General features: G+C 37.4%; 1 protein-coding gene across 4 annotated transcripts in view; it reads right to left on the bottom strand.

Moving 5' to 3' along the window:
* Positions 1–25,476, bottom strand: part of LHFPL3 (LHFPL tetraspan subfamily member 3) — a 565,071-nt gene that overhangs the window by 432,933 nt on the left and 106,662 nt on the right. The window contains exon 1 of one of the 4 annotated variants that reach the window (XR_013175980.1): positions 13,397–14,142. The exons of 2 other annotated variants lie outside the window; for them this stretch is intronic. The gene's annotated coding sequence lies outside the window, so the exon portion shown is untranslated. Of the gene's footprint in view, positions 1–13,396; positions 14,143–25,476 lie in introns of those variants that run through there. One more of the 4 variants, XR_013175960.1, reaches the window with a different exon arrangement.

Here is a 25,476-nt window from a genome sequence, read left to right as displayed (position 1 = left end):
TCTCACTTTGTTCCCCACTCTTTCCTTCTTCTTAAACTCATTGGTTATTGCATGCATATACAATCACCCTGAAAGGCAAAATCTAGATCTATAGTTCCAATCTCATTTTCAGTCCCGCAGGGTTGTCTGGAAGAGTTAGGGGCTCCTCACTGGTAACTCTGGTTCCAGTCTGAGCCACCAGCTCTGAGGACAACCTGGATGGAGGGCACAGGGAGGAGGTGGAGGAGGGCTTGCGGGAGCCTTATTCATTCATTTCCACTCTGCTCTGCCTCTTTAGTGAAAGCTTTTCAGAGAGAGACATTCTTCCTTCCTTTCCTTTGAAGTGAGACATTCTTCCTTCCTTCCTTCCTTCCTCTGAAGTGAAAGAAAAAAGACTTCTCTTTCTCAGGATCCCCACCTAAGGAAACATCTGGATGTTTTTAAAAGCACAATTTTGCGTGCATTGAAAAAAGACTGGATGGGTGGTGAGATCTGAGATTATTTTAAATTTCTTCTTTATATCTGTTATACTCTACACATTTTCTGCCGAGAGTATTATTTTATAATAAGAAAACATGTTATTTCGATTAAAGGAAAAAGTGGTCAGCAATGTTAAATTTTAAATCAAAGTCAAATACAATAGGAACTGAAGAATGATCTTTGAATTTACCATCAGAAGGTCGCAGGTGAGCAAGATCAATTTCAGGAGAATGGGGCAGGAGGGGGAAGAGCACCAGGAGGTGATTTTAAAGAGTAGGCAAAACCACTTTATCAATCTACGTTAAAAGCAAGATATGGGGCGGGCCGCGGTGGCTCAGCGGGCAAGAGTGCTTGCCTGCCATGCCGGAGGACCCCGGTTCGATTCCCGGCCCCAGCCCATGTAAAAAAAAAAACAAACAAACAAACAAAAAATAATAAAATAAAAAAATGTTAAAAAAAAAAAGCAAGATATGTTCCTTTAATTCCTAATGATTAATCTTAACATTCATTTTCGTTTTTATATACCCACTTTTTTTGCTTTTTAAAATATATTTATTCTTCTAGTATATAATATCAACTTCTATAAAACAATGTCCATCAATACCATCTAAAAACCAAACACTAAAAATAAATGTATATAGATATCCTTTAGACTTCATTTGTAAGAACATAACATTTAACAAGGTCAAAATTGACTAAATTCTTGAATTATCAATATATTCTTCTAAGACAATATTGTCCACAGATTAAAGCAATGAATTTAGAATCTTCAAAAATTATTAAGAACTTGATTCTCTTTCCAATAGACTATCATTCATGAAATCCTTTTAAATATCAGAATGAAAGTGTGCAATGCAATTCGTACATGGGTGATTAAGGAGAGACTGTGTCTTGACCAAATAAGCGGGCAGGTTTCCTGAACTAGATGAAAGCTCCAAGTGCTGAAGATTAAACTATGTATTCCAATTTTGAAGTGCTCTTAATCTCCATCCACATCCCCTTGGGTGTGAACCCATTGTAAATAGCCATTTTGTTGATGTTATTTTTAGATAAGGGGTAGCCAATTCAAGCAGGCTGAGCCTTAATCTGATTACTGGAGCCCTTATAAAGAGAAAGCCACCGGGAGAAGAAAGAAGTCAATAGAAAATGGAAGAACAGACACAGAAGGGAGAGGATATTGTCACCTGAGGTGAAGCAGAGAGGCAAACTAAGGGAATCCAAAAATTTCAAGCCAGCATGAGAATACCACTGAAACAGGGAGGAAGGAAACCTTCCAGCCTCTGAAACTGTGCCATCATTTATTTCTGTTGTTTTAGTCAAAGCCAGTTTGTGATATTTCTGATAGCAGCTCAGGCAAACTAGCACATCATATATATATATATTTAAAGAAGGAGCTTAGCAGCAGGCACAGTGCCATATGAAATTACAAAGTCTAAGAAGCATAATAGTGGAGAACAGTGTTTGATGACAGACAATGCAAGGTGAAAGAAGGCATACAACCCCACAGTACTACAACAGAATGGATATCCTATGACTCAAACATCTTGTGATAGGGAGCTGCACTGCTGTAACATGGAGATCCTAAATAGAGTGATTTAAATAATAATATATAGCCACTTTTTAATAAACTTTATTTGCTCTTTATGTCAATACAATATGGCAAAAAAAAGGGGCTAGGCTGACATTTCTTTCCTACTTCTTTGGAAGTTTTTGTTTACAAGATAACTTTTAAAATTTATTTCTATGTTAAGAATATTTGTTCTGATTTAAAGTATTTTAAACATATGCTACATTTGAGCTGTATAAATTGTATAAATTTATACAACGGTATAAATTGAAGGAGAAGTAGATAAGATGTCTTACGGCCAGGTAGCCCCCCTTATAAATCTAATTTATTCCATGCAGTTGCATATACTCTCAGAGCAGGAAAGTACTAAACACAGACCGATACAGTGATTAAATTTTTTAGAAGACTTATTAGCATTCTTTTTTAACTTTAAGAATAGCATAAGCTATTCTACTAACGCCAATAATGGAAAACTTGCTAGACTCCCTATGTGTTAAATACTGTGCTAAGTGTCCTATGTGGATTATCCCATTTCATCCTTGTAATGCTCAGCGCAATGTTATATTATTATCTGTATCTGTTGATAAGGAAAATAAGACATAAAGAGGTTAAACAAATTTGCCCAAGATCACACACCGAATAACTCATAGAATCAGAACTCAAACCGAGACTTGTCTAATACCAAAAAAAAAAATCTGTTCCTAACTACTATTCCATAGAAATCTGCTGTGGAGGAAAACAAACAAACAAAACTGCTCCCTGCCAGAATGGGTAGAGAACATTCATTCACAGACAAGTCAAGACAGCAAACAGAGCACAGACCACTGTTATTTTTCTTTTTGTTTCCATCAGGAAAGGGTAACTTCTAAAGCATCTCTTGCCACTATCTAAAATTTAGTAGTCAGGAAAGGTCTTCTAATGTGAAGGATGGGGATTTTAATGTGAAGCTCCTTAAGCAAAACCAACTTCTCTGGCTTGACCGTACCCCCACCCATCCCCTTCATTCCCACCAGGTTTTTTCTTTTTCTTCTCCTTGAGAAAACCAGACCACAGATGTATCTGAGAGAAAAAAGCACAGAAAAACGAATTGCCAGATAGTACCCAACACAAGTTTTCTTTGAGTCCTCCTCCCTGATTATTTAGTTCAAATAAGAGTTGAAACGTAACAACAGAACTAGAAAGTCATCTGATTTGAGGAGGAGAGCAGCTGAAGTAGGAAGAACTGTCTTCCTCATATGTCACCAAGCAAGAGAATGTAGGCAGACACCTCTGAGGATCAAAAAGTGTTCATCCAAAGTGGAAAACTTGACTGACATTTCAGCATTCTTAGGAAAGACAGCCTGGAGGTGCTAGCTGGAGGGCGATGGCAGAGTCTGAGGCTATTAACAACACAAGGATGATGTGAAGTGCCATGGAGAAATGCCCTATGTCCTCAAGATGTTTCCTGCCCTAACTGAATCACACATGAATTAGCAAGACGGACTTAAATGGACTAAGGCAAATCTCACATTAAGTGCTAAAAGGACACGAGTTATATTCTAAAAAGACACTGAAATCTGAGCCACTCTTAACTCATATGGGGATATGCAATCGGGATTTTATTTTCTAACCTGTCCTCAAAGAGTTATTGAGTGCAACAGGGGCCTGGCATGGTTTGTGGAATTCCATTATGAAGTCCTTATGCGATTCCATTCTAATTTCACACTTCTGTGCCCCTAAGAGATTTGCTAAATATACTTAGAATGTCACACCTGAACTCTATGGATGTATCATGCCAACAGATGAAGAAGCAAAAAATAGCAGGACAGTGTGGCAAAGCAGCTATTTTTGTCTTTCAAGAAAAAATAATCACTACGGTGTGTAGCAACTCCATCTACATCCTAATGCATTCCTTTATTAGAAGTCCTTGCATGATGCATCACTACAAAAACAAATGAGCACGTATTTCTCAGCATGTCTCCGTGGAATTCTATCTTTGCATCCTGAAGTCTATTTCTTGGCACTTGTCCCTCAAGAAGATAATACCAAAAACCCCACAGTGTCATGTATTTTTTCACAGTGTCATTTTATATCAAAGGAAATTAATCTTTTTGAAAGATGAGAAAAGACATCATTTTACTTTTAATCTGAAAGGTATATGAAAGTGGCAGTCTCCCCAACACACACCTACTTTTAGAAAGGGCACCAACCATATCTTCTTAAACAGGTTTATGATTCTGTCATTAAATTAATCCAGATTTAAATAATTTTGTCAGTGCTTAAATGTTATAAAATCATTCATTTCCATTCTTTAAAGACAATCAAGTCACTTTCATTTCTATCAAAAGTGATTCCAGTCAATAGTCTGGATACTGTTTGATGTAATCTCTAACACTGAGAGACTGTTCCTAATAGAAATATCCATAAAAACAATCCCAGTAAATGATTTTTACATTGAAATACAGCACTGTAGTTTTCATACAGTGTACTAATGGTTTTCAGAGAGAAGCTCCAAAGTACTCATAAAGGGTGATAGGGAATTAGCTGAGCTCTGTGGATTGACAGGCTATCAACAAAATAACACACTTTTTTTTTTCATGAAAATGGCTAAATCACTATTTACTTGATGAACTGCAATGTAATGGCTCTGAAGAAGCCATTTCGCTGTATTGGCTAAATAATGTGTGTTTACAAAACTGGGTAATTACAGACCATCATATAAAGCACTGTCTGTGCCTGCCAGGGAATAAGATCAACCTGCTCCAGGGTGAAATCTTGAAATTTGGCTACAGTTATTTCTAACTTTGGCACTACAGACATATATGAACTATTCACTGAAGAAAAGCAAAAGAAGGAAAAGAATTTTCATATATTTTTCACTATTGAATACTCCATAAGACAAAAAAAGTCTACCAGTTAAAACAATGATAGAAAAAAATTTATTGAAAAAAGAATACAAGGACCTTTCCTCGTTATATTTGTATCATATTAGTGATAATGGAAGTTATATACATGACTAAAGGAGAAAAGTATAACTTCAAGATAAGTCAACTTAATTGAAAGTCAGACATTTTTCCATTAAAAGGTAAGAATATCTGAATTTCTACAGCAAAAGACAGATTTCCTACATAAGATGAAAGAACACAAATAAAAGTGTAAGAGAAAAAGGAGGAAACTGCCATAATGTGACCATTTTTTTTACCTACAAAAATTGCAATTTCATGTTGTAACATAATACAGTACCTGTGTCCCAAACATTAACTTTTGGATAAATGGATGCTTCCATTTATTTAAGCTAAATTCTACTGAAATTCCTATTTAAGGTACACAATAGTCAAAACATAAGAGGAGTACCACCCTACGGTTCCAAAAATGAGGGGTAGTAATTGGTTCCAAACACTACAGAGTTAAAAGAAAATAAAAGCAAGAAAATGCCATTGCATTAGAATATTAGATACTATTGACGGCCTTGATTTATAAAGAACCTCAGTGGTTTTGATTAGTACCACCAACTGGATGACAAATTTCTTGAAAGTGAAAAATGTTTTGTAATCCTTTGAATCATTCACCTAGTTTAATAGTCTGCATCATACTTGTTTTGACTGCTCAATTAGAAAAAAAGCATGTTTTCAAAAATTCAGTATCAGAAAATGAATCCCAAAGATCACTGTAAAGGCACTCACATACTTTATTTTGTTGCAGATTAAAGAAAGGTATCACCAAAGTTCAGAGAATAGCCCAGCCAGCTTCTTTCTAGGTTCTGCCCCCAAAATACAGCCAAGTCCCCTACTCGACATGCAGTCTGATATTCACACTGATTGCAATTTGATATTTGAACCAAATAAATTAGAAAAGTAGTTGACTAAAAAGGGGAAAGTATTAGAATTCACTACTGCCCCAGTATGACAGTTTTCCTATCTGCGTTTCTGAAAATTTTCCTAGAGTTAAGAAATCTCTAAGTATGAGTAAATCAGAGCAAACATGTTATGTTGGTCACTGGTAGTTAAAAAAATAAAATACAGGGTGATAAAATCTGAAAAAAAAAAAAAGTGTTTAAGAATCTGAAAGGGGAGGGCCACGGTGGCTCAGCAGGTAAGAACCCTTGCCTGGAATGCCAGAGGACCTGGGTTCGATCCCCGGTGCCTGCCCATGTATTTAAAAAAAAAAAAAAGAATCTGAAAGAACAATACTTAGATGTGCTCTGAGTGCTTAATAAAACTGTCGTCTACAAACAGCTTTGATGAATAGTCTACCCAAAGGATTTACAAATACAGAAAGAATATATACAACTCTGCATGATCTTTTTGGTGGCCAAATCTTCAGTGGTTATGTTTTTATCTCTATTTTCCCATGCCTCCTTCCCCCTGTAATGTAGGAAACTATTTCAAAACATCAGATAGTAGAAGACACAAAAAGAACTTATTTCCCTTAACTCACTTTCTAGAGAAAATTATATCTCAAGTCCAAAGAATGTTTCTTTCATTTTGGGGGATCATTTCCAGGCTTCTTGGGGAAAAATTCATAGAAAATGACCTACAGGGCATTTTATCAAATGCATGTTCTGCTTTATACAATTACCCCGTGGTCCCTCTGAGAAGGCAGTGATAAGAACAAGGTCCTATAATACAACTTTCATTAGCAACTCCTGCAGAAGATGAAACTTCCTGTTTTACGGGTCAGGGTCAAGGGGCTCAGATTAAATCAAAGGACAGAAAACCAGTCTTAGTTTTCTCCTTGCCTCACGACATTAACCTGAAGGAGAAATATCAAGGGGAGGGTGGGAGGGTCTTGAAAATTGATGGTTATATTCCACTGAATGAAAGCTCTTTTAAAAAATACATAAAAGAATGAAATGAACTGTTTCTAAGTTTGCGTGGATGCAAGTGTGATTATTGTAAGTGAAAACAGTATCTACATAAAAGAGACTGCACCTGGCTAGAAGTTCCGATGTTTTGTCTTACTTCCTTAAATGCAACCTGACAAGGGAAAATCGACTGTAGGAAAAGGAACCCTTTCTTAAGTCTGTGAGAACACGAACAGGTGAGCTTATAAAGGTTTATTGAGCATTTACTCTGAACCAGGCCTGGTGTTAATGTGGATAATTTCACCTAATCCTCACATCAACACTATAAGGGTTCTTTAATGGAGATTGATAGCCCCATTTAACAATGGGGAAACTTAAGTTAGAGAAGCAACTTTCCACTGACACACACCTAGCAAGAAGGGAAATAGGATTTGGACCTCAAGAACTCCGATTCCAGAACTCAGGCTCTGAACTATTATGCTATATCATTTCCTATGCACTAAAGCTTTTGAAATTGATTTATCAGTTCCAGAAAAAACATGAACCTTTGCTGTAACATAAGGCACTTAACTACTGCTAGGAGCAAATGCATAAACAAGACCACCACATATACACATCCTGACAGATGACCAAGAAAGCACTAAGAAAAACAATGACAGACACACAAACGAGCAAACAAAAAACTGCCTGGGCAGTGCACAACCTAGATCAATTATAGCGCACACTCAAATGAACAAATATGAGAAAAGTTTCCCTATCTATCATAAATAATCTTCATAAAAAAATGCCAAGCTACCCTAAATCAGGTTCCAAACACAGGGTGTCTTCCAGTTAGGTCTTACCCATCCATACCTATGACTCCATAAAAATGGTGACGGCAACTAAGAACTCATGGTAAAGAATTATTGGAAAAAGAACAATGTGAAGTTGACAGGTGTTCCATAATCAACACATTGGAGATACCCAGCCTCTTGAACTGAGAGTTGTAAAATTTCTTTAAACATAATCTACATGCAACAGTCTCTAAAGTAACTGAGGGGTGGCTTCTAATATACGCACCAGATAGGTGCCAGATAAAACTACCACTCAGTTCAAGGGATTTCAGAGCAACCACAGCCTAGCACTTGCTGAACTGACACACATATCATTGTCCTGACAGCCTGAAAATTCCACTGCTGTCTGTTTGCCTTCTCTGAGGAGGTGCACCTGGCCAAGATGTCACCATGCATGGATTTCCTTTACTGAATGGTTTAGTCACTCTTTAGACACCGTACAGCTGTTCTGCAGGCTACAAATGGCCCCTGGCCAGCATCAGTCTCTTTATCCCTGTTCCAGAGGAGGGAAATTCTTGAAAAGATTCCCAGTTCTAAGTATTTAACCGCATGTGAATGATAGTTTTTCTATTTTATACAAAATATTCAAAGGTTGTTGCTAATTTGCAATTCAGCAAAAGCTGAATTTAGGGGGACACGTAATCTACATCACAGATCAATAAATCCATCGGTTTGCTAGATTTTGATAAGTCATCCATCACTATTATTTTGATTGTGTTTGCTTATGCTCCTTTATTATTCTCTTTCCTTTCCCAAAAGGAATAAACCCATTCTGCTTTTCTTAACCACCGAAGAACATCTTTGTGTTCTCTCTCGTGAGCAACCTGCAGGAAGTGCAGGTAACCAGTGTCTGTTAGAGGGGACAGACTTATTGTGAAATGGGGGAAGTGGGATGCTCCAGGCTCCTCACTTAGATCACTTCCTAGGAGTCTAGTGTCAGAGCTATCCAGGATTGAGCAATTTTACAGATGCATATCTGTATTAGTAGACAGTATCACCTGAAGTTCACCTTTATTCCTTTCATCTTTCCTCTTAAAAGCTTCTGACGTTTTTCCTGGTTGATATGGAGGGTCTCCATTCATTTCCAAGGCACCTGTTTGATCTCTGAGTGGTGGACATGGTTGGGGGTTGAGACTGTATGCTTCAAAGCTGATCGCCAGATACAAAATGATCAGAACTTACAGGAGAACATGGAAATAGACCCTGGAGGGTAAACATCCATGTGTTGAAAATAATGGTCATAGACTCCTCCTGTCTTTTCTGATAGTCACTCTAAAATCTGCCATCCAGTATGGGTGCTTCCCTGGTATGCTGGGTGGGGCTGTGGGGTGTGAGTATTGTGTGATATTGCTCTTCACTTTGGAGACAGAGCTCCATCTTGCCCATCTTCCATCCTTTTCAATGACTACACAGGACCACAACATCATTTAAGTTTCTACCAGCCACATTAGTCTTTGTTTTCTTAAATTACCCAGTCATGCTTTATGAAAATGGGGTCCTGACTTGGCTACCAACATTTAGGTATAAACTACTGGTACTCTCCCAATATAATTCAAGTCAGTGGTTCTTTTACTATTCACTATATCACTAATGATTATCAACACATAGGAGTCCTCCAAATATTACAAAAATTAGGGATCAGGCTTGAAAATTAAAAGCAACTATGGTAGGAGTACAGCAAGGTCCAAAGTTAAGGAAGGCCTATCCTTTAGCATTCCAGGGCACAGGAGAGCAGAGAGGGATCTCTGGTACCCCAGTGATGTACTAAAAACAATTGTCACCCAAAAATCAGCAGTTTGCCAAGCAGACACTTAAAAAAGGCACGGAATGTTGCCAGAAAGAGCAAGGCTTAATGAACACACAATTAAATAATCTAACTAAACATTGCCTGGTCAGATGGCACCCAGCCTGCAGAACCATCTGGTGAAGAAATACTCAGAGAACCATCAACCTAAAAACCCAGATTCTACCCAGCAGACCACAAATTTAGGTTCCTAGATATCAAATTGCTTCATGAAAAGTAATAGCAGACAAAAATTTAGACCTATACTGTTTTAGACATTTTCTTCTCTATTTTATACACTCTTTTTCTCAGATTCTATTAATTTCCCATTTAGCACACTTAAACATATGTCATTCTTTCTTCTTTGAAAAAAGTAAGAATCCCTGCCTTAAAGCTCAGTGTCAACGTCTCTAAACAGAGGCTGAAACGTAGAAGAATTTCAGTGAGGCCAGGATTTTCTTAGGAGATTGGAACAATTAACTCATGACTTGAGCCAGAAATTAGATATTACTGGGTTTAAACATCCTCAAGTAGGTACCCAGTCTTCCTTAGGACTGATGGCTATTCTATGCAGTCACACAACATGTTGCAAATTGGATGTCGTAGCACATATGCTTTAAACCAGACAGAAAGTCTCCATGGTGAGAATTTCTCCTGAGCTCTCTACCTAGCATTCTAATTCAATCAACAAACAGTCACAGTTTGTGCAACTGAAAAGTCTTAACTTTCTTCTTTCCTTCTTCTTCTTCTCTGTTTCATGAAGCTCCAAAGGTCTCTGGCTGTGTGAGCTCTAAAGCTTTTTCCAAAATGGTTTCCTCTTAAGGAGCTCTAGTAAGCAACCCCACCTTGAATGGGTGAAGACACACCTCCATGGAAACCATCTAATCAAAAGTTACCACCCACAATTGGGTGCGTAACATTAACATGGATAATCAGAAAGTTCCCACCTACAATACTGAATGAGGATTAAAGGACATGGCTTTTCTGGGGTACACCACAGATTCAAACTGGCACACTGATGATGTATTATCCTTTCTTTTAAGTGGTTGGATTTGATTTACTAATTTGAAAAGGATTTTGAGTCTATCTTTGTGAAGGATATTTACTAAGAGTTTTCCTGTAATGTTTTTGTCTGGTTTTGTTCATGGGGTAGTGATAAAACTGGGATAAGATTAGTGCTTCTTCTTCCTCTGTTTTTTAAAAGAGTTTGTATAAGATTAGAATTATAATTTCTTCCCTAAAAAAATGTAAGATTTTCATTTTTAGCTAGTAAGATTTCACTAGCTAAAGCAACAAGATCTGAAGTTTTCTTTGTGGAGGTTTTTTTGTTAATAAATTTAACATCACTGATAGATATAAAGCTATTCACATATTTTACTTTATTAGTTTTAGTCAATTATGTTTTTTCAAGAATTTATCCATTTCATCTAAAGTTGTCAAATTTATTGGATTAGAGATGAAAATAGTCCTTCATTACCATTTCTAGTTGGTACAATCTAGAAGGAAGCTTTCCTTCTTGATGTTGGTAATTTACCTTTTCTTGAATGGCCTTGTTAGAGATTTAATAATTCTATTCATGTTTTCCAAAACCAACTTCTGGCTGTTCATTTCCCCTACTGTGTCAGTCATCTCTGCTCTTGATTTACTATTTTCTTTCTTCTGCTTACTTTTGGACTAATTTGCTCATCTTTTTCTACCTTAAGAAAACTTAAATCATTGATTTTTAAGTTGTTTTTTCCTTTCTAAAATAAGCACTTGAAGCTATACATTTATTTTTAGTGCTGCTTTATCTTTATTCCCAGATTTTGATATGTTGTATTTTAATTTCTTCAAAATGTTTCCTAATTTTCCTTATACAAAAATTTTACCTCAATAATGAAATTCATGAAGAATTATTTTTGTAAAATAACATCTTAAAGGAAAGCCATATCAAAAAAGAAAAGATATACAAAAAAATCTATATGCTCTTGGTACATTATTTGGCAAGAAAAATGTTTTATGGAAAAACTATGCGAGTATAACCAAAGATGGAGAAGCCTCTTTTATTAGGATTTTTAAAAAAGAATTAGAAGATAAGGTCATAGAGAAAGCACCATATGAGAAATCCATTTACCACAGTCAAGTTAACGTAGCTAACAATAAAAACCAGAAGTACACAGTGTAACAGACTGTCACCAATGAACCAACATTTTTTTTTAAAGCCTGCTAGAATATTTACAATGCTTTTAAATAAGATTGGTACAAGCCACAAAAATTGTAATAGCGCTGGTATCTTCTGGGCAAAGTAAAGAACTTAAGCGTTATCAAACTTAAAGATGGTGCACAAAAACAAGTGTTTTAAATTTGCTGAACTTCTCCTTGATGACAAATAGCTGAGGATACACTTGTCATATGCACAGAAAATCTTTTGGAAAAAAATATAGCAATCACAGTTAACCAGTCCCTTCAAAGTAAAGGCATGATTTTTAACAATGAAAGCATAAAGTACTTTAATGATAAGCTTATGGAAAGGTTTCCATTTCTTCTTAATGAAAATTATGTCACCTCAAAAAAAGTTTCATTCCATTTTATACCTGTTAAAATTTTTCAAGCAAATATCTTTAAAGTGGGAACCATCTGACAAAACTATACAAATGCAACATCTAATTAGTTTGCAGTAACAACTTATCGCCATCAGAAGAGAGAAGAATCTACTCAGTGAAATTCAATAAAACAAATAATCAATGAGTGGGATAAAAAGTTTGAGCATTGTTTTAGTTAGCTAGTTGCCAGAACGCAACACACCAGAGATGGATTGGCTTTTAACAAAAGGGGATTTATTTAGTTAAAAACGTATAGTTCCTCAGAGGAAAGGCAGTTAACTTTCAACTGAGGCTCCTTCTCACACCAGAAGGCACAGGGTGATCTCTGCTGGACTTCTCTCCAGGCCTCTGGGTTCCAACAACTTTCCCAGGAGGGATTCCTTTCTGCATCTCCAAAGGCCTAAGCTGAGCTGCTTGGGCTGTGCTGCCTTGAGCTCTCTCATTTAAGTATCCAGTCAATTAAATCAAACATCATTCATGGCAGCAGGTATGCCTCCTAGCTGACTGCAGATATAATCAGCAACAAATGAGGTTCACATGCCATTGGCTCCTGTCCACAGCAATAGTACTAAGCACCTTCACCTGGCCAAGTTGACACCTGAACCTAACTACCACAAGCATCACGATTTACTAAGTGTAGTCAATGAAGCCCAGCCCTTATGGATGTACCTATCTTTGTATTGTGTATATTTTAGCCATGATAGCCACTCAAAGCAAAAATTTTTAAAGTGAGACTTTCAGATTACTGTATCATAAAGAAAAAAAACAAAAGATTTTTTCAAATAAAGAAGCATATTCAATTGCATTGCTGTCACTGGTGGCAAAAACTGATGGGGTATGCTATAAAAAAGATGAGGGAGCACAGGTTAAGAGAACAGAGTTGGAGTACCAGCTCTAGCATAGATAAGCCTGACAATTATTTAATTGCTCTGATTATCAGCTTCTTTCTATGAACAAGAATATTAACAATACATGCCTCATAGGACTGATACTGGAATTCATAAAATACATGTTATGTACCTAGACCTGTGCTGGCCCACAGAAATAGAACGCAAGGCACATATATAATTTTAAATTATTCTATTAGCCACACTAAAAGTAAAAAGAAACAGGTGAAATTAATATAAATAATATATTGTATTTAACGTAATATACCCAAAATATTATCCTTTCACCATGTGGTACCGCTCACATTTCAAGTGCACAGTGGCTATATACGCTTAGAGGTTACCATATTGGCCAGTGCGGGTTTAGAATGCAATGTACATACAGGAGCGATTATTTGTAATATTTTCATTATCAGTACTACTATAACCCCCAGAATATCAGACATCCTCACATTCAAATGCAAATCCAAAACGTATTCCTAAATCAAATATATTGTATTACCTTCACCATTTCTCTTCTAGTGTAGCGAGAAACCAGGAAAAGTCTCCACAAGAGCCTCTAGGAACGTTAGGTGGAAACAGCACTGGAGCGTGTAACCAGGAACAAGGCTGCAAGCTTCTGGGCGCATTACATGGGAACAGAACGAACTGGATGGAGGATCCAAAGTTTCAGGAAGTAAGTTTCATCAGACTCTGGCCATAAGAATCCATCCTAGTAGCCTCGAAAAATCTGAGCCAGGACCAGGGCCTGATACAAGGTATTTATAGGCAGAACGGCCGCTAGCGTCTTCCTAATATGGTAACGGACTACACTGGAGGGAGGTGATTGGCTGCTCCTTGATGAGAGGTGATTGGCTGCTCGTAAGTGGGCTTGTGACGGGCTGTGGAAAGCTGGGTTATGGAGAGAAGGGTCTGCTTGCTGCCAGGAGTTTGCTTGGTACACTAACACTAGACTCTTGGAAATGTTCTTATTTCTGCTGTTTGAAAATTAGAAGGAACCAAAATGACCCTATTAGATTGTACCATGGGCCATGAGGCCAGTCTATAAACAACCAGACATTACAGTTATTCAAAACCTGAAACAAACACAGAAGGACATGTATATTTAGACAGGAACTCAGAAAGAAACTTTCTGGAGAGAAGAAAATAGAGGGGGAAAAAACCCAACACTCCAAGAAATTGATTATGGTTTTCATGCTCTAATAAATCAGAAAATGCCTTACCATAAAGAATACTTGTGTATGTTATGTTGGGTGGGACAGAGTGAAAAAAATAAGAAAAGAAATCTAATCTGGAAGGAAACATCTAATGACTTTTAATAAAGGAATATTCAGAGAATATTATGGAAAGCATTTAATCCCATTTTTATTTGTTCAATTTCATTTTTAAATGTTTATTTTTCTTTAATGTTGTTGTGCCACCAAATAAGGAAGCCATAAATTTAACAAAAAAGGTGTGTCCCATTGTGAGAAAACGCTTGATAAAAACAATAATTAATAATGCATTAATTCTTTTATATAAGTAATTAACACCTAGTAGAATGTATCATGTTGTTAATGAGTGTCTAAATGAAAAATGTTTCCATTAATATTGATAGGCTTTTAAAAAGTATATAGAATTTTGTCTATAGAATTTATCAGGAATTGAAATCAGATCTTACAAAATAGCCTTCTGTTCATAAGGCAATCTTGAACATGATTTATTAGACTTCACCTGAAAACCTAGGTCTGAATTTGCTATGGTCACTTTCCAAGTCTATTCACATAGTTGCTGTCTGATTTATACAGATTCATATCCTCAGAACATTGCATTACATGCAGAACTCTACAAGTTCAATGACAAATCTCACAGAATCACAGTGGGTATGAATATGCCATTGTAAAATGAAGCTGGAACGCTGATTAATCTTGCACCTAAATTTACTCTTCTACATCGAAAACAAAATAGCCCATTACACCCTGAAACCAATTCATTAATCATGAAGTGGTTCTTAAGCTTTTCTGAATCATAGACTCCTTTCAAAGGTGAGAGCTATGAATCCATTTCCCAGAAAAATTCACATATGCAAATGCTTTTCAGAAAATTTCCAGGGTTCATGTCTCCTCTGGTCCTTGGATCCTGTGTTAATCTATTACCTGTGGCAAGAAAAACAGCCCACAGGTAAATATTCCATAGGTAAAGATAGGCAAGAAAGTGATCACATACACACATACAACTGCCTCCCCTTTTTATGCCCTAGCCCTGCCAAACCGTCCTTATCCAAAATCAACCTTAGAGAAATTATAGACGTTAGAAGGTGCCGGTAAGTTTCCGTGAGAAACTCTTGGGGAGTCCAAAGGCTGTCATTGTTGAAGCCAAGTGCCGCCAGAGAAGCAGGGAGGGCTTTAAATCCTGAGTTTTGTTCTTGTCAACTGCCAGCATTGCCTTAGAAGATCACAGAAATCTGCAGCAATAGCTCTGGTCCCCTGGTACAGAATCAGGCAACCCAAGGCCTTGTGCCATGAAAACAGCTGAAGTATACCAGTGATCAGCCCCATGACGTATGTTCCTCCTCCTCTTTATCCCTTCAAACATCTAGGATTGGCAACAAACGAAGGAGACTGATGTGATAGTAAGATGTAAGACAAAGAGAAAATTCTAAAAAATTTCAGAATGAAAGAGCTCATCATCTATGAAGGGACAAAAATCTGAATGAAAACATATCACTCAACAGAAAAACTGGAGCCAAAAAGACAATGAAATAATATTTCTAAAGTACTGAGGGGAAAGACTCTGAACCACAATTTCACATCCAAAAACTACTGCACACATGTGATGGCATAATAAATATGTTCTCAGGCATATAAGGCCTCAGAAGTTTGTCACACAAAGACTCACTTGGGCAACAATCAAGAGGAAATGTTTAAAAAACAAGAGAAATAAGATCTCTGAAATACATACAGGAAATAAGAGTGCTCAGATAAATTAGAAAAGTTTATTATCTAACAAAAGCAAAGGTCAGAGAAAAGAAACAGAAAAGCCTGATCCATACAATCCAGTTCTAACTCCCATAAGAAAGCAAAACAGTGTGTTGGTGGGGAGACAAAAAGGATGAGGGAGTCTCAGTGGGGAAGCATGCAGACAATGCTTAGTTAAGAATTTAGTAGCAATGAATAAAACAAGAATGGCACAGATATGGCAAAGAGGCCAAAAGAAAACCTGAGAAGTGTCCACGAAAGGAGGTCGTTCCTGAATGTGGTGATTATCAATTTAAGAAAAGTAGTGGGGCTAACGCCAAACAGCAATATGTTTAAGAGTGATTGAGAGATGAAGAAACAGGACAGCAAGTATAGAAATCTCTTTAAAACCTGTCTTTAAGGGAAATGAGAGAGGAATGAGAGACAAAGCATTAGGGTTTGTGGGAGAGCTTTATAGATGGAATGAATTGAATTTTTAAAATTTACTTCACTATCACAAAATAAATGTCAGATGGTTTGAAATATATACATACAAGATGCAAAAATTAAGATAAAGTGGTATATGATATTACAGCATCTCCTACCTGGCCGAAGATTGACCTCGCCCTGACCCCTTTCTTAGGCAGACCTTTCCCTTGACACCCTGGAAGCATGCCAAACTTTGGCTGCCATACCTCAAATGTCGTCCACCCTGACAGCATTTTGTTTTGAGAAAAGGGCACATATCAAGATATTTTCCCAATACTTGGACACAAGCTCCTCGCACTTAGCCACCTTTGTTCCTCAATCATATGCAACCTATAAAGTGATGGCATATGTGCTGACAATTCATGTGAACTTCTTGTCACCCTGCTGTCTGCTGTGAGGTACCTGCAGGTCTCCATATGTAGTTTCTCCTAATAAATGTTTTTTAGACTAATCACTCTGATATTTAATACTCCTTTCTTCAGAATCCCAATTACTCCTGTTGCAGGGTGGTTTGGGCAGTTCTGGCCAGCAGGACACAGCAAGGAGAAATAAAGGTAGGAAAAATGAAGTCATTAGCAGTACAAAATGCATACACAATACACTTGCAAAGGCTGGGTGGAAGGAGGTGAGGTGCTGAGCTTCCTACCAGCCAATTCAAAGTCAGAACATTTTGCTTAAAAATAAGCCTACATACCCACAAGTTTAAATGAGAACGCCAATGTGCATTTACACAAGATGTTAGCAACAGGCTCTAGACAGAGGTATCTAAGTCTTTGTCTTGGTCCATCATTTTCTACTCTAATATTCTAGATCAATTACTCCAACTTGAATGTGGACAGCACAGAGACTGAAGGATGTTTTCTGCAAACTAAATTTCAAAAGAATGCTTTAAACTTACATTTTTTCCCCATATTTTCCCATTATCTTTTTTATTCCTTCATATTTTCTAAATCACTATGACCATCCCAATCAGTTAATGTTGAAGCTCTGCCAGAAGCAATGGTCACAGCAGTGCAAGGAGCCATTGGGCCGTCTCTCCTTGATTTTGTCTTTCCATATCTCAAGCAGAACAAGATCCGTGTCTTTCAAAAGAGTTCAAACATGCACTAGCACTTTTCATAAACCACAGGTCTACCTCAGTCCTCTTTTTCTATCTTTCCTGGACTGGAATTCAAAGTCTATCAGAATTATTCTTTGTTGATTTGCCCCAGTCATGCCCCAAATTCATATATTAATTTATGCTTCAAAAGAACCCTGTTATATATTATTATCCTACCTGTATAGATAAAGAAAAATAAAATCAAAGTAACTTGTCTGAGGTACACTGCTGCAGTCTAAGTGGTAATGCTGAGATTCCAACTTTTTTGCAAGAAATAATTCAGGAATGACATAGACAGACTCCAAAGTGCATATCCCTGGATCTTTTCCAGGGGGTTAAATGACTATTGCTCTGCTCTGGTATTTTTCAATGCACTTTTTTTTTCCTGTAATGCCACAGATTGTTGACATATATATTCATAGTTGGGAGAGCAAATCTATTTTCAGTGTGTCCTTCAAGATATGAAGGGAAAATTTCCATTTCTTAGGTGTTTCAGAGGGGTTTGTTGTTTGCTCTAGAAAGCTGAAGAAAGACTGCGAGCACATTAATAGGTGCTGACAACTATTTCCACAGAAAAGAATGAAACCTGGTTCCACCCTTATGGAAGATTGGAAATGAAGTATATCGATACATGGTCCTCCCATATACAAATCTTTGATGTTTTAAATAGAATAAATGTGTAATTGCACTTGTTTTTGGTTAACTTATCAGTGCTGGAACATCCACAACTTCCTTAACAAAAACAGAATAAAATGAGAAATGCCTTGACAGAAAGGAGCAACAGAAAATGCCACTGGTAGTTACTGATGTTATGTTTTCAGATTCTCAGAGTGATGCTAATTGTTTTTTGTTTTACTTTTTTGTTTGTTGTTTTGATAAGCATTTGGATGTCAGGGTGGTTTTGTATGTTTGGTTTGGTCAAATTCTGAACCTAAACCTGACTCAAGAGTTTAGGACTCAAGTCCAAGAGGCTAGTTTTTTTTTTTTTTTAATGCAAGGGAAGTGCCCAGAGTTGTCTCCTTAGCAGCTGAGTCATTTCAAATAATCTATTGGCCTGCCAGACAAAACCTTATTGATATCATAATGCTATGCTTTGGGATGGGGAAACATGTCATTCATTTCCAAATAATCAAAAAATTACAGAAATATGATAATGACTACAAAATAAAGTCATTTCTAGGGCTGTAAGTTTATTTTATAAATCTTAAGTGGTTAATTCTAATAGTTTCACAGAGAAAGGATGCTGTTGACAAGCCAGAGCCAATGACTTGGACCTGGGGTAGACATTTTAGTATGACATGAAGCGGTGAAGACTTGCTTAAATAAAAATACTAGTTACAACGTTAATCAGAGAATAAAACCAGGAAGCAATTGTTAATGAGCCACCTACACATACTTAGACATAGGAGGAAAAATGAGCTAGATGTTTTAGTTTCTGAGGCTGCTCAAGCAAATACCATGAAATGGGTCGGGTTGAACCACAAGAATTTATTCGCTCATGGTGTGAGGCTGGGAGAAAGTCCAAATCCAGGTGCCATCAAAACGATGCTTTCTTCCTGAAGACTGGTGCTCTGGCCAGGCTGTTGGCAATCTTTGGTCCTTGGCTCCCTCTGTCACATGGCAATGAACACGGCAGCTTCTCCCGGTCTCTCCTTTCTCTTCTGGGTTCAGTTAACTTTCAGAGTCTTACTTCCATGGTTTCTCTGCCTGAATTTCATTCTGCTTTTATAAAGGACTCCAGTAACAGGATAAAGACCCATCCAGTTTAAGGTGGGCCACACCCTCACTGAAGTCACCTCATCGAAATGTCCTACTTACACTGGGTGCACACCCACAGGAATTAAGTTTAGGTACATGTTTTTTCTGGGGCACATACAGCTTCAAACCATCACAATGTTTAAACTTGACAAGAAAGTGCCTACTTTGGTTACCTCCTAAGTCATCAAGAGGTTTTGATCATTCTCGTCTCTAAATAAAAGGATATTAACCACAAGAAAATTCACTTACACAATATCTTACATTCTTTGATAAGGGGGAAACTAATTAATGAGTATTTTAGGATCCTGTGTTCGTATATGAATTTTTCTATGGTCTTTTCCTAGATAGAGGGATAATGGGGCCAGCACAGCCAGGTTAGACATGTAAACTTTAATATGATTGTGAATAGACATCTACGAAATGGCTGCCATTTAGGATGCTACTGGGCAAAGGATGCATACAATGACTGTGGTTATAAGTTACTAAATTACCATTTAAAAACTAAGTGAGCAAGGTTACCATTACCTAGCTAATACATTGAGACCCTGAGGTATTATCTGATTTACTGGAAATGCATTTTTCTATTCTTTTTTTTGTATGCTGTATGGTGGGGTCACATTTCATTATTTTTCCTTGTGCATATCCCATTATTGAGCACCATTTGTTGAAATTTTGTTTTGTTTGTTTGTTTTGCTTGTTTGTTTGGTTTTGGGGGGAAGTGTATGGACTGGGAATCGAACCCAGGTTTTCCGCATGGCAGGCGACAATTCTACCACTGAACTACCCTGGTACCCCCTCCATACATTTTAATTAGACAATTTCTAATTGTCTCTCCTGACATATGCTCTATAACTTAGCTTTCATGTTCTGAAGCAGCTGGGGCTGGGGCTGCTGCTGATATTTCTCATTCTTGATGCGCGTCAACAGCAAAAACCGATACAAGAGGTGTTTTAAGTTGTGACAGCTTGGATTGATCAATCCAAGCTATTTTGCCCATGACCTTGAGTATAAAAATATTAAAGTACTTGAAGAATTGGATGATTTGAATCTGAAATAGGATTCAGAAATTCTGATTCCACATGAACCAGTGGTCCGCTTATAACTTCAGAGGAAAAAAAGAGCAAATGCTTTCTATTTCCAGCAAAGCAAAGCACTAAGATACACCAAATCATCCAGGGAAACAGGCCCAGGCTCCATCAGTGCAAAACCTGATCCTAGAATGTTCTTTAAGATATGTAGTTTGCTTATTTTAAATTCACACAGCAATTCAAACTACATGTTGACAAAATATTTTCAAACAAAGAACCTGTCAGGCCTACTTTAAAGAATGAGCTGACAATGATCTACCTAGAAGATATCCATTTTTATACAAGCAATTAATGGATTAAAGAGAATAATTTGCTTCCTTGAGGAAGTAATAGGGAAGCACCATGATTGCTTTACCTGTTAACTTGTTAACGGATCCTGCTATTTAGATAACTTAGTGTAGGCTGAATTATCGTAAATTTGAAATTAGGAGATTTAGGGACAAAAGGATTTAACTAATGCACAAATCCAGCTTTACAAAATTCACATAGGTTTCATCTGAGAACTGGGCTTGTTTCCTTGAAGATATTCATGCATGTCTCTTCCTCCCACTTCCCTTCTACCATTTTGCCTTCCACACCTCCACACATGTTCACTGAGGGCTGACAATGGGCCAGCCCTTCTGGATTTGACTATTTTCTGTGTAAGACTGAGTGCCTTGAGATACCACATGTTTGGATCCTCAGAACTCAGGCCAGTACCTAGAACACAGCAGGTACTCTATAAATGTTTATTAGTTATTCATTAATTCCATTTTATTTGATAAACATTTATTGAGTTCTTATTATGTTTCACGCATTTTGTAGGGGGGTAAGGGTGGGCAGTGAGGGTATGAATGAGGCTCATTTCCTCTTATCTCAAGAAACTACATCTAGTAAAGGAGAAAGGCCACAATTATAAACCAGCGAGGAATGCCAGTGCTATGACATACACTAACACTACTTTTTAACCCACTAATGGAAATGGAAGCATGTAAAGAATAAAATACATCTTGGACAAAGAGGCTCCTTAATGAAATGTATGTATCATAGGGAACTGTCAGGACACACCTATTTTTTAACTTTCTTATCTGCTCTAACTTTGATCCCTTTTGTAAATATGTTGCTTTTTTTTTAAGGGTTTCACTATGTTTTAGAACATGACATAGAACACTAGAAAAAAAATTTCACATACAAGTTAGCCTAAGAAATTGCAATCCTAAACAAGCAAGAAAATCCTGTGCTGGAATAAACTGCCTAAATGGACAGGGTACAAAACATTATAGCATTAAACTAGAAGAGATCCCAGCACCAAACTGCATCAGTTGGGGACTGGTAATATTTTACATTACTCGGTGAGTGTTAACATAAAATTTTTGGCATTATAAACAGTTGTAGTAATCCATCAGTATTGGTGGAACAACAGTTCAAATGACAAAGAAGCTTCCCTGAAATTGCTCTTCTATGTTTATTTAGGAGTATTCGGTCTTCTATAGGGAGATCTGGTAAAGGATAAGAAAGTATGTATTTTATAAGAGAAAAGTTAAAAATGAGAGGATGAAAGAAATATTCTATTTAGTAAGTCTTCAGAAAAACCTTCTAGGAAATAATTTCACCAAAGCATACCCTCCCAGAGAAAATCCCTCAGATGTTTCCAATGGTGAAAATGTAAATACAGTTTCATATCTAAAAATTGAAATTAACAATGATTATTCATGTACAGATGTGATATTAGAGCTAAGAGGAAAACTCAATGTCCAAGAAAAGGAGTTCAGCTCAACTTTTTTTCCTTTTTCTCTCATTTTTAGTCCCTCATTCTCCCCTTGAGTAACAATACAAATAAATTGCCACAGTTGTCTAATTCTCATCATAAGAGCAATAACATCTAACATTGACAGAGGACCTAATATGTTCCAGGAAGCACTATGTTAAGTGCTTACAAATACCATCTCATCCAATCTTGCTAACTGGCAAATGAGCAAAATATCCCTTTTTTATTTTGCAGATAAGAAAACAGGTTCAGAGAAGTTAATAGAGATAATAAAGGTACATGGTGGAGTCATCATTTAAATTCAAGTTTGGGTGTATGTGACATATAAACATCCTTGTCAGACCCTTCCAAAGGCCAATTCCAAGCATCCCACTCTCCAACCCCTCATCTGTTTTTCATATCTATCAACTCCACTACCCTAACTCTAGCGGTCCTTCTCCCTTACTGGGCCCCATGATCAATTATCCTGCCATCTTTTCACTGTCCCTCACCACATCTCACATCTTCATTCCCTCTTTCCCAGCTTAAATTCCAGGCTTTATCAAAGGGTTTCTCCAGCTCAGCACTACTAACAGTTTGGGCTAGGTAATTCCATGTTTTGAGGCTGCCCCATACATTTTAGGATGTTTGGCAGCATCCATGGTTGACCCACTCGATGCCAGTAGCACCCCTCCTCCTCCAACCAGCTGTGGCAACCAAAAATGTCCAGACCTGGTTGGGTGACCTTTTAGATTAAGCAATATTTGGATTTATTGTTTGGGGGGCTACAATGTATTTATTCAGTTAGTCTACCCTTATATTCTCTATCTTTCTTTGGTCTTACATAAACTCCTCTGTAATGGAAAGCTGTGAGCATTTTGAAATGAATTGGAAGGCTGTCTAGCTCTGGTACAGATCCTATAAGAGCGCCTCTGTGCCTCAGTAGAAGGCGTTTCTTCTTTCTGTACCTTCATACAGCGCCACTTCTGTGAATTACAACAGACACTCCTCTGATTCCCCAGGAAAAGTACCTCGAGCCAAGTGGGCTCTGCCGCCTCTTTCACAACAAGTGCCTATCAAGAGACAGCTAAATCAGAAAACCAATTTCTCTGTAATGATACCAGTAAATGACACACTTGGTAAAATAGCCATAGTTTTAAGAAAATTAATATGAAAAACACTGTAAACTACAGACCTACTTTTCTGTTTGTCTGTTTTTTTTTTTTAAGAGAGACAAGCATTTATAGGATAATTTCTTGTCTAAAGCACAGTGGAGTGATTTGGGGGCCTTTGTATTTTAACCAGGTTCTGTTTTAGGAGGGCACATTAGGGTACAGCATTTTTGCCTCCTTTAAAAACCAAGCTAACTCCAATATCTCAGAGCGGCTAGAAATAAAAACCTAAAATTGTGGAACTGTAACCCATACCAAACTCTGAAATCTGTTTTACAACTAATTGTTGTGATGTGCTTTGAAATTTATTCCTTTTTTGTATATATGTTACTTTTTAAAAAACGGAGAAAAAAGTCCATTGTAACGATAAATGCACAAGTATATGATGATACTGTGAACCACTGATTGTACACCTTGGATGATTACATGGCATATGAATACATAATATACATTAAAAAAAATAAAGAACCCTTAAAAAAAGAAAAAAGCTAAGAACCTTGCCTGGGCTGTTCCTTCTCCAAACGTTCGATCTCTGCCAGCCTTCCTTATCCCTACTGGCCCTTCCTAATTCTTTTTAAATTCCAAACATCACCTGGTTTGGAATGTCTTCCCTGAACACACCTGTCCCCACTCCTCTGTCTAGGGCAAGTCAGACAGCTCACCTCTGTCCTTCACAGCATTCGCTTTGAGGACTTTATTATGAAGTCCCTCACAACCCCCAAGCGAATGGCTCACTGATGCTTGCCTTAACCACTCTATTTCCACGTGCATCCTCACTGCTGCTCCTCACCCTGATATCCAATACCTTGGCCTCCTTTTCCCTTGCTATGGATTGATGTGAACAAAAAGATCTGTTTAAGTCCCAACCCTTATATCATGAATGTGATCCTATTTAGAAAGAGGATCTTTGAAGATGTTATTAGTTAAGACGAGGCCAAACTGGACAAAGGTGGGACCTAATCCAATATGACTGGTGTCCTTAGAAGGAGAGGAAATTGGACACAGTCAGTAGGAGAAAGCATAGAGAACACAGCCATATGACAAAGCGGAGACTCCATTGTGCACAGGCTGCCAGCAAGCCACCGCCAGAGCATCACAGCAGCCTTCTGCAGGAGGATGGCCCCAGCAATGCCTTCATGTGGATTTTCAGCCTTCAGAAATGTGAGACAATACATTTCTGTTGTTTTAAGCCACCCAATTTGTGGTACATGACTATGACAGTCCTAGGAAACTAAGACACCCCTCATAGCACATATCTCCTTAACAGATGATACACCGTTCCTATTTTCTCTATTTAGTCTCTGTCTCCCATCACTAGAATGCAAGCTTCATGAGGGCAGGGGATTTTCTTATGTTTTGTTCACTAATGTGTCTCCAGCACCTGGAACAGGGCCTGTCATGTTACTGGGTTCAATTCCTATTGGTTGAATAAATCTGATAATTTTATTATAATTGGTGATTCAGTTGAGGGCATTGATATCTCTCCCAATAACCTGGCCCCACTTGAGAACGGGAACTCTATATTATTCATCTCTGAATACCCAATATATTTTATTTATATCATCATCACCACCATCGTTATGATAACAGATAATAGCTAATGAATGTGTACCAGTTGTCAGCTCCGTGACCACCCTTCTTTTTGCAATATCATATTTAATCCTCACCATTTATGAGGTAGGTATTATTATTACTATTATCGCCTTGGTAAGAATAGGAAAGTGAGGCTTAAAGAGATAATGCAATAGCCCAAGTCACACAGGCAGTACACAAAGGACTTGGGATTCAAACCCAGGCAGTTTAACTCTGGAGTTCATGCTTAATCATTTTGCAATAAAATTTAGTTGACAAGAAGTGAATTTCTGTAAGCCACATACCCCAACCTAATTTATTTTGAGGAAGGAGAGAATCAGAGGGTCTCTCATTAGGGGATAGTTAAATAATTGACAATGGTAATCATTTCTTTTCAAGTCTAAACAATTTCTAAATCTATTTCTTCTCCTCTATGTCTTGGCAACTTACCTTATTCTTTCCCTTTATTTTTTTCCTGCAAAGCTTTTTCTTCTCCAGTGCTTTAAGTAATCTCCAGTTTTGACAGCCATAATCTTCTCTCTGGCTTCCCTGACTGAGCCTCTCCAACATCAGTGAAGACTTTATTTCCTCTAGTTCAAAATGCTGCAGAAAAAAATCACCTTCATGGCCTCTTCTCAAGAAGCCTTTTCAGTAACATTTCCACATCATATTTGATGGTCCTCTACCTTCTGCCACATTTTCAATCCATTTCCTTCTCCCAATGTGCTCATTTTGAGTCTTT

The sequence above is a fragment of the Tamandua tetradactyla genome, chromosome 1 (genome assembly GCF_023851605.1).
Source record: "Tamandua tetradactyla isolate mTamTet1 chromosome 1, mTamTet1.pri, whole genome shotgun sequence".
NCBI lineage: Eukaryota > Metazoa > Chordata > Mammalia > Pilosa > Myrmecophagidae > Tamandua > Tamandua tetradactyla.
The sequence above is the reverse complement of the archived record's forward strand: the minus strand, read 5'-3'. Positions and strand labels throughout refer to the sequence as shown.